This window comes from Danio rerio, chromosome 2, assembly GCF_052040795.2.
Source record: "Danio rerio strain M-AB ecotype USA chromosome 2, GRCz13ab, whole genome shotgun sequence".
Taxonomy (NCBI): domain Eukaryota; kingdom Metazoa; phylum Chordata; class Actinopteri; order Cypriniformes; family Danionidae; genus Danio; species Danio rerio.
Genome location: NC_141022.1, coordinates 20,176,323 through 20,187,410, shown reverse-complemented (window position 1 = coordinate 20,187,410; position 11,088 = coordinate 20,176,323). Strand labels below are relative to the sequence as shown.

Sequence of the window (11,088 nt, the reverse complement as noted above, 5' to 3'; positions counted from 1 at the left end):
TAAAAACACATTCTGAATAAGTTGGCAGTTCATTCTGATGTGGCGATCCCAGCTTAATAAAGGGACTAAGCCAAAAAGAAAATGAATGAATGAATGTTCTGTCTTTTTACAAATAAAAGTTTAATATTCACTTTTTACTGAAACTGTTTAATAAGCAATGCTTTATCAAATAGTTACGCCCATTTGATATTAAAAGATTTTCAAACGTTCCTGCTTTGCCATGGTGACAGTACGTACTATTTTTCCACTTATCTTTTTAAGATCTTATAGTGCAATTTATGTAATTATATAAGTTGTTGTTTTAACCAGGCAAATTAGGATAATTAGTCACCTTATTGGATAGTGGTTTGTTCTGTGGCTATAGTGGGCTAATAATATTGATCTTATTTAAATTTTTTTATTAAATAAAATTCCAAAAGAAGTAAAATTTTTAACAGATAAAAACATTACCCAGGAATTATTTGAAAAATACTAGTTTAACAGGAGAGCTAACACACACACACACACACACACACACATATATATATATATATATATATATATATATATATATATATATATATATATATATATATATATATACACACACATACACATATATAATATTCCATGATCTATTGAAATTTTGATTGGCTAAATTGAGGAAACCAGCTGGAACTGGTTACGGGAAAAAATTCTCTGGACATTATAGAGAAGTGAGGCCATCTGGTGTGTGGCTCTCTCTCGACATTGAGAAAAAGCACAAAGTATAAACCTATTAAATATTACATAGGTAACTATAAAACTGCTAAATAAATAAATAAAACTAAAATTGTGTGAAAACTGTGTGAATAAAACTAAAATTGTGTAAAATAAACCAAATATTTATTTTAGGAATATATTTTATTATTATTATTAGAATTATTATTTTTGTTACTATGTACATAACAGGGGTACCTGCAGGATTTTATTCCAAGGTATGCAAAAATCCAGTCCCGCCTTCGACCCGCAATCATGTCAAGAAACGCGGTTGCTTACTGTCAAAGGCTACATTATTTAAGGGCATTCGTTACGACATAATTCGTTTCCTTTTTAATTTTAATATTCCGTTGAAATCTAAATGTAATAAAAGCTTATCAGCACCAAGAGAAAACCAGATGCTTAAGATTAAAAGAGCTTTAAAATTATGACATATTAAAAATTTTGCAAATGTATGACAGAAGATTGTGATACAATACAATTAGTGATGCATTGATTAAATCCTTACTTTTCACTGACCAAAAATCATCCACCTGCACAGTTGAGTAGTGGACGGGCTCAAACAAAAATATAATACATAAATTTTTCTTGAAAAAAAAAACAACATTTAAAACGAATTATATATATAATATAATCTTTGTTTAAATATTTTTCTTGGTCAGTTATCTTCTAAATTAAATAGAAGAATGAAAAACATTTAAGGGTGAAGTGCTTCAAAACAAATCCACTATATGCTTCAACAGCGCTGAATCAAGAACTGGATTGTCAAATAAAATAATAAATCCACCCTGTATAAAATTAAAGTGAAATATTTGGTTTCAGAGAACCCTATATTAAACAGTTTTCCATGTTGCGCCTGTCAATTACAATTTAATTAATTTAATCAAGTAATTTAAATGAGCAGGACAGGCATTTACATAGTAGCCTTTTCGCAACAGCACTAAACATGTTCCCACACTATACCGCAATGCAACAAACTTGGTTGAAGGGGTGAAAAAACTCAAACTTGTTGTGAGAATGGAGATGTCTGCATATTTATGCCAGTCTGTCAGATTGTTTAAAACACCTTAAATGGTAGTCGTCCATACGAGGAGAATCTGAATCTGAGGCTGAATCTGATCTGTTTGATGAAAGAGACCCTGGCTGAGATGGTCTCCACTCTGTGTGGAGGATCAGTATTTGTGTTATTAGTTTTAGGCCTTTTGGCAAATGTCTCAATTAAGTATATTTGTTTAAAAAGTGTTTACTCATTTTGAACCTTGTTTTAAACAATATCTCCTACCATGCAAGTACATACACTTTAAAACACACAAATGCACACCTTTATTTGTTGTCCTTCTTTCATTCTTCGTCAATATATCTATATGGTTTAAATAATATAAATAAATAAATAAATAAAATAGCTGCATTAATTCCTTCTCTTCTCATGGTAGGTACGCACATGCGTACAGCCATACTGCTGCAGGTGCCACTGGTACATTTTATATATATATATATATATATATATATATATATATATATATATATATATATATATATATATATATATATATATATAATGCATACATACATACAGTTGAAGTCTGAATTATTAGTCCCCCTGTTATTAACAAAAAGATTTTAAGACATTTCTAAACATAATAGTTTTAATAACTCATTTCTAATAACTAATTTATTTTATCTTTGCCATGATGACAGTCAATAATAATTGACTAAAGGTTTTTCAAGACACTTCTATACAGCTTAAAGTGATATTTAAAGGCTTAACTAGGTTAATAAGGTTAACTAGGCAGGTTTGGGTAATTACACTGTAAACGATTTCTTGTTAAATTAACAGTAAGTTACTGGCAACAATTATCCAGTAGCTGCTGTATTTCATAAAACAGTAACATTACTGTAATACTAATTACATTAATATTACATTTACTGTAAAATGTAATACATCATTTTACTGTTTTCTTTTTTTACTGTAACACCAATTACAGTAGTGATACACATACTGCAAAACTGAAAACAGTATTTTACTGTACATTTTTACCATGCAGAACTACGGTATTTTAACGTTACTTTCATTATTACTGTATAGTATTTTACAGTTATTAAATGTTATTTTATTGTATTTATTAGTGCTACTTTATAATGAGTAAAAATGTAAAAGAAATGCACAGTGATATTTTAACTGTTCAAGAAAAACAAGAAAAATAAAGAAACTGAAACTTTAACTTCACAATAAAAGTTTATTGTGTAAACCCTACTGAAACAGTAGCAATTATTCAATATAACAAAGCAACAGAACACTAATGAACAATTGATCATTAAAACCAGTCAACAATTAATGTATCAAAAATTATTACAATTTTAAAAACAGGTGAAAATACTGCTACAAGACAGGAAATGATGAAGGCCAAATGCTGTTGTGGAAAAGGTACAGTGAAAAAGGGCAGGAGCATGATGATCCTGCAAAAACGACAAGCAAAATCAATCACTGGAGTAAAAACTAATCATGCCTCAAATTATTTCATTTATTCAGAAACCAAACACCGTACTGCTGTTTTATATATATAAAACACTGTTTTTTATCGTTTTTGTTGGCGTATTGGTTTGTAGTCAATTTACAATTACACTAACGTTAATGGGGAAAAGATCAGTCAAGTCAAAACTAGTCAAGTGTCCACACAGGTATATAAAAAAAATAAAGTCTCATCTTAACTTAATATCTGACTCTGTATAGCTTGAATATCTGATTCCATGATCACTCTACTAGCGCTTCCACGGTTTTAAGAGGGGTAAACAGTTTATTCTGACCTTAAGAGGCTACATATTTAAAATAAATAAATAAAATAATCTATTTTAATGTGACTAATGTTAATCAAGTACTTTTAAGCTTTTAACACATATAGATCCACTTTTAACTTACAGACAAGATTACGTTAGAGAACATGAAAGCCGTGGGTAATTTTTAAAAAATAATGCTAATGATAAGTTACTGACATTTGGTTCGCATAAAACAAAGTAATCACTAAGCACTCATTTTTGGCAAAATCTGCCGAGAGGCGCAGCGACACGATCAAATGTGTTAAAGTTGAGCAGAGAACTGAAGAGTAGTCAAGCAGTCTACTTCATGAAATGTTTGTGGTAATATTCTGCGGTCAATTTGTATTACTGTATTTCAGTATGCAGTGATGGCATGTCAGTGAGACAAATAAATCTTTTAGAGTTATTTTGTTCAATTTTTTTTCTTTTTTTTTTTTTACGAACACCTCTCCAGTGACATTTCCTCAAATTAAATCATCATGACGTTACTGTGCACAGCATCAGTAAAACCTTAAGAATATTTTAAATACCTATTTTTTATAAAACAGTCACTGCTGATTACAAACTAACATTAAAGATAGGCTTAAAGAAATCCTGTATGCATGATAATATGAAGATTTATTACTCACTGATGTTGAAGCACTTCCAGGTCGTCAGAGATGTAGACAGAATATGTGCCATCAAATGAGCTCTTGTGCAGCCTTTGTTGGACATCAAGGTAGTATGTTCACCCGCACTGTAAATAAATAAAAAAAACTGTTATTTTACAAAAAATTTTCCAACAGCTAGTGTAACAGAGTCATTTGGTTAAGTCAAGTGGTTTAAAATAATTTTATTTATTAAATACTTGCCTACCCATATATAGATGTAAAAGAATAAAATAATTTATTAAAATGTGAGAGATACTAAGCATGTTTGGTCTACAGAGAGAAGTAAACGTTTACTTTAAGCATTGATCCTAATGAATCTATTTCTGAACTACATCCAACCTCGCCTCGGAAACAGCATTTTTGAGCATTTAGTTCAGGGGTGCTCAACCCTGTTCCTGGAGATCTACCTTTCCGCAGAGCTCACCTGGAACCTTGATCAAACACACCAGTCTTTAATTAACAAGTTCTCCTTCAGATACTATTTAGTTGGTTTAGTTGTGTTTGATCAGGGTCTATCTCCAGGAACAGGGTTGAGCACCCCTGTTTAAGACAATAATAAATAAGGCATCTAGGTGATATTTTATATTCAATAATTTATTTTGAAATTTAAATTCTATTCAATATATACATAAAATTAAATTAGAATAAGAATAAAAAATAATACTCTATGCCAAATAAAATACTTCAGATCTAAATAAAGCAGGTGTTTTTACCTAAAGGTTCCTTTCCTCCAGTTAGTTTAGCTGCAGATCGCTCCACATCTGTGCTTTATTTGGTTCTTGACTGAGGAGTAACTGGTGTCGCATTGCAGGTCCATCACAATCTGAGCTAGAAGGACAATATGACAAAAGACAAGACACGTATAAATAAAAGTCTCAGATTAAAATATTTAAAAGGATAGTTTACTACTCTACCACCATTACTCCATGTGTTTTAAATCCGTTTGAATTTCTGTTGAACACTAAAGCAGATATTTTGAAGAATGTTAGAAACCTGTAACTGTTGACATCCATTTTTGAACCAAATTTCTTTAAAAAAATATCTGGGTTTGTGTTCAATGGAACAAAAAAAATCTAACTATTTTGAAACAAGTGGAGGATGCCAAAAATGCTATTATTTTCATTTTTGGCCAAACTGTCCCTTCAATTCAAGTGTCATTACTCATGATTTACTCTTAGCTGCTGACCGAGGGTGCGTCTCGCTATTAGTTTTACTCGATCTTAGTGCAGCATTTGATACCATTGACCACAATATCCTCATAAATCGCTTAAAGTCTACAGGTGTCCAGGGACAGGCTCTACAATGGTTTAAGTCATACTTAACTGACCGTTACCAGTTTGTGAATCTTAATGGACAGCCTTCACAAGTCAGCCCAGTAAAGTATGGGGTGCCTCAAGGGTCAGTTTTAGGCCCTTTACTGTTTACAATTTACATGCTACCTCTGGGAGACATTATTAGAAGACATGGGATCAGCTTTCACTGCTATGCAGATGATACTCAATTATATATTTCAACTAAACCTGACGAGACGTCTGAACTTTCTAAACTAACTGAGTGTATCAAAGACATTAAAGACTGGATGACCAACAATTTTCTTTTCTTAAACTCCGACAAAACAGAATTATTACTTATTGGGCCTAAATCTTGTACACAGCAGATCTCGCAACTCAATTTACAATTAGAGGGATACAAAGTTAGCTTTAGCTCTACTATAAAAGATCTGGGTGTCATATTAGACAGCAATCTAACTTTTAAAAACCATATATCCCATGCCACAAAAACTGCCTTCTTTCATCTGAGAAATATCACTAAATTACGAAATATGCTATCCATCTCAGATGCAGAAAAGCTAGTCCACGCTTTTATGACTTCGAGACTGGATTACTGTAATGCTCTATTTGCTGGCTGCCCAGCATCCTCTATTAACAAACTTCAATTAGTACAAAATGCAGCTGACAGAGTTCTGACCAGGTCTAGAAAATATTATCATATCACCCCAATTTTATCCTCCTTACACTGGCTGCCTGTTAAGTTTCGTATTGAATTTAAAATATTACTTCTCACCTATAAAGCTCTAAATAATCTAGCTCCTGTTTATCTAACCAACCTTCTGTCTCGCTACAAACCAACTCGCTCTTTAAGATCTCAAAATTCAGGGCTTCTGGTAGTACCTAGAATAGCAAAATCAAGTAAAGGAGGTCGAGCCTTCTCTTTCATGGCTCCTACACTCTGGAATAGCCTTCCTGATAACGTCCGAGCCTCAGACATACTTTCCCAGTTCAAAACTAGATTAAAGACCTATCTGTTTAGTAAAGCATACTCTCAATGCATCACCTAGCGGGTTCCACACAGGCTTCTGCATCTTGTTTATATACACTGCATCTTGTTTATATACACTATGAACAGCAGCTACGCTAATTATTTTCTTTATTCTCTATTTTCACCTGGGGATACTCATCCCGAGGTCCTCAGATTATGCGGAGTCACTGATTGGATCCAAGACCAGCGACGAGATGATCCCAAGGATTCCATATCCGGGACCAGGCCATATCCTGAGCTGCTGCTGCGCTGATGGTCGTGGGGAGTGGAGAACATGAGTCTGATTCCAGCGACGCTCCAGGGACAGACGAGTCTTCGCTGAGGCCATCTTCCAGCCTCAACCACGGCGAATGAAGCTCTGCACAAGACTTTTGGCCAGCGGAGAAATTAAAATGGTCGTGGCCAACTGAGTCTGGTTCTCTCAAGGTTTTTTTTCTTCACTCCCATCAGGTGAAGTTTTTTTTTCCCCTCTCCGCTGTCGCCACTGCCTCGCATGGTTCAGGATTGGTAGAGCTACGCATCTATGAATTTGCTCTTCAGTGTTTGAACTCTCAGTAATGATTAAATCACACTGAACTGAGCTAAACTGAACTGAACTGAACTTAAACACTAAAACCTGAACCACACTGTTCCAGTTACTATGACCATTTATGTGAAGCTGCTTTGACACAATCTACACTGTAAAAGCGCAATACAAATAAAGCTGAATTGAATTGAATCATAAAAACTGATGTATCGCTTGAGAAAACTAAATCAAGTACCTCCTGTGAACAAGCACAATCATCATGCCATTGTATTCAGTGGTTCTCTTTTAAATTTTTTCCCCACTATGAAACCCTTCAATGGGTAATCCATGTTAAGACAAACTGAGTCTACTTATGACATAAAATAACCAATATTAAACCAAGCTTACAGTTTCCAGGCTGTTTGAAAAAAACAAGCACGCCCAGTAAAATTGCTAATAAATACAAAGACTACAGTTATAGTAAAAAATATGTCTAATTTTTACTTAGCATTTGATAGCCAAACAGCCTAGCCATGGTTGTTTTATTAATTCATTCATTTTATTTTCGGATTAGTCCCTTTATTAATCTGGGGTCGCCACAGCGGAATGAACTTATACAGCATTTGTTTTATGCAGCAGATGACCTTCCAGCTGCATCCACACACACTCATTCACACTCATACACTACAGACAATTTAACCTACTCAATTCACCTGTACCACATGTCTTTGGACTGTGGGGGAAACCGGAGCACCTGGAGGAAACCCACGCGAACACAGGAAGAACATGCAAACTCCACAAAGAAACGCCAACTGACCCAGCCGGGGCTCGAACCAGTCACCTTCTTGCTGTGAGGCGACAGCACTACCTACTGTGCCACTGCCTCGCTACTGGAAGAAAAATAGGTTGTACATGAAACTCCTCACATCAAATCTGTGAACAACTTGACATTTCAAAATTTACAAAATGAGGAAGACATCAACATTATCTTAAATAATCAAGTGAGGAGAGATTGGTAGCATCAGTTTTTCAACATCAATTGCTGTAGCTGCAAAAAAGATACATATAATAATAGTAAAATAAGACTTAAAATTTAATAATCTAAATTTATGGTACACCCATACCAGTCTGTGTGGGGTTAAAACTAAATTTGTATACAAATCATTCCTTACACCTGAACATCAAAAATAAAATGTACAATTAATGATGCACTATACAATGAGCTCATTAACCAGTGAGAAATAGACAATTAATATGAATTATGTTTATATTAACGTTAGCTTAAAAGACATCAACTGAATTTTATTATCAGCTCAATTTAATGAAACAGTTTAGACTTGTTTCATTGTGAGTTTAGTTTAAATACTAACTTACAGTTTACAGTTTAACCATAATGATAACTTAGTCATAATGACCACGTGAAGACCAGAGCTTACCTTAACGTTAAACGTTTAACTTTTCATGGTGACTTTGCCTTCATCTCAGTTTTGTGCTGAAATAGAGAAATGCAGTAAACAACACTAAGTAAAAGTTACGTTTTTTTTTATCAGGTAACATTACTATGGTCAAAAACCCACTCAAGATAAACTCACTGTATGTTATCTAATAGTTACCTCGCAAACACTACAATCACGGTCTGGCGTCGAATTACGTGACATAAGAACCTACAACAAAGGTAACTTGGTTAATTATTTTAAATTACACACACTACACAGAAATATACACAAAACAATCCTTTAACGGACAGAATTTAACTTTGAAACATTTACCGAGGATGAATTCACTGGAAGAAAAGGCGACAGGTGGATTTCAAATAAGGAGAGCCGTTGCTTGCCTGGTGAAGGTCGAATCGAGTCAGCTCGGTTCTATGAATCGGCTCCTTAGAACAGTAAAGAGTCGAATCCGCCTAAAACCGATTCCTTTTAGTATATTATTGAAAGACACAACAATGAATCATTACTATTTCGTTATACTGCTCGGCCATACGCATTTATACACTTAGTGCATATTGCTGAATATGCTTGTGAACACGTGTGATAAAATAATTCAAGCATAAACCGAGCAAACGGTTCAAACCGAACCAGTGCAAACGTGATATTGATTAAATAGTAATATTGTTTTTTTTTTGTTCACTTTACCAGCGAAAATATTACATATATCTGACTTTAACAATAAGAATAAGGTTCGCTTGAAGTGTTTTGAGAATTAATATTTTTTTCTCCCAGAATTCATTTCACACCAACAAGCAGTAACTGTTAGTAGGCTAATGGAGGAAACAAAAAACAAACAAACTGTATTTACTATTGTGCAGCTTCACAAAAAAATGAAACTATATTTATGTTTACATTCTCAGTTCCCACAGTAGTAATAGCATTACTTATAATAATCTACTTGTGGTGTAAGTCTCCCCCATTAAGGTCTCCCAACTCACCCCACTGCTAGGATCGTGTGCTCTGGATTGTGTGTCCTGAAAAGTGTTTCACATTCCTATTGGGTTGTATATGTCTGGATGCTTGGGTGTTGTGTTTCATCCAGCCTGGCCATTTGTTTGCTAGATTGGTGAGGGTAACAATCAATTGTGTGTCTGATTCCACTCAGTCTTTAAATATCTAAATATGTGAGAGTATTTAAAGGAACAGTTTGTAAACCTTTGGTAAACTGTTTAGAGCTGGACGTAGTTTCGTTGAAGTATGATTTAGGGGTGCAATTATAATTTACAATGACATGTTCCTTGATGGGCGATGTGGTGGCGCAATAGGTAGTGCTCACAGCAAGAATGCAAGAATGTCACAGCAAGAATGTCGCTGGTTCGAGCCTTGGCTGGGTCAGTTGGCATTTCTGTGTGGAGTTTGCATGTTCTCTCCACGTTCGCGTGGGTTTTCTCCAGGTGCTCCGGTTTCACCCACAAGTCCAAAGACATGCGGTTTAGGTGAATTGGGTAAGCTAAATTGTCCGTAGTGTATGTACTGTATGTGAATGAGAGTGTATAAATGTTTCCCAATGATGGTTTGTGGCTGGAAGGGCATCCTCTGATTAATATATGTGCTGGATAAGTTGGCGGTTCATTCAGCTGTGGTGACCCCAGATAAATAAAGGGACTAATTCAAAAAATTAATGAATGAATGTTTCTTTATAACAGACTACTAATAAAAATAAATAGTTGTATTAATTAAAAGTATATATCTATTTTCACTAATGAGGACACAAATCATTCTGGCGTAATAATCAAGAAACGTTGCTGCTACCATGGCTGCAGCAGGCACAATTACATTAGATTCTGACTGGAGGTGCAAGGCTTGGTGCTGGGAACTTTTCAGAGACTGCATAATGTTATATTATAGCTGTTGCAGCCATGATGTTGTAAAATAAAACTATTTAAAAAATAAAAAGTCTTAAAGGTTCATATTGCTAAAAATATTTATAGCATTACAGCTAATTCGACTTACAATTTTTATCTATTTACAGAACAGAGCACAATTAATAACCAAATCAGTAAGATAATAATTCAATTCAGTTCAATTCAATTCAATTTACCTTTATTTGCATAGCCCTTTTACAATGTAGATTGTGTCAAAGCAGCTTCACATAAAAGATCATAGTAAATTAAAACAGGGTAGTTCAGTTTTCAGAGTTTAAGTTTAGTTCAGTTTAGCTCAGTTCAGTGTGGTTTAATAATCACTACTGGGCGTCCAAACACTGAAGAGCAATCCATCGAAGCGCAGCTCTACAGATCCCAAACCATGCAAGCTAGTGGCGACAGCAGCGAGGAAAAAACTTGACCGATTGGTGAAAGTGAAAATAAATAAATAAATAAATAAATAATACCAATACAATTAATACAAATAAATAAAATTGAAACATAGAATAGACACACAAACACAAACAATTTATGATTCTAAAATTTCTTCAAAATCAGAATATTGTTCAATACAAATTGAATATTTACATCTTCTCCTAATAAACCAAAGAAAAAACAATTTTTTAGGAAATTAAGAGGACAACTTGAGAGAAACTTTTAACCATTCGAATGAATTAGACCAGAAGGTTCTACTATATACAGTC

At 33.9% G+C, this 11,088-nt stretch overlaps 1 long non-coding RNA gene across 3 annotated transcripts; it reads right to left on the bottom strand.

Moving 5' to 3' along the window:
* Window positions 1–2,955: 2,955 nt before the first annotated feature.
* LOC137487458 (uncharacterized) lies at window positions 2,956–9,490 on the bottom strand. Of its 3 annotated transcripts, XR_015478379.1 has the most exons (8): window positions 9,458–9,490; window positions 8,796–8,932; window positions 8,640–8,690; window positions 8,463–8,518; window positions 7,740–7,916; window positions 4,916–5,030; window positions 4,182–4,288; window positions 2,956–3,195 (listed from the first exon to the last, which is right to left on the bottom strand). It is a non-coding gene; the product is annotated as an uncharacterized LOC137487458 (long non-coding RNA). The 3 variants fall into 3 exon arrangements; XR_015478378.1 differs by lacking the exon at window positions 9,458–9,490 and having other exon boundaries at window positions 8,796–9,298; XR_015478380.1 differs by lacking the exon at window positions 9,458–9,490 and having other exon boundaries at window positions 6,647–7,916; window positions 8,796–9,080.
* Between the last annotated feature and the right edge of the window lie 1,598 nt (window positions 9,491–11,088).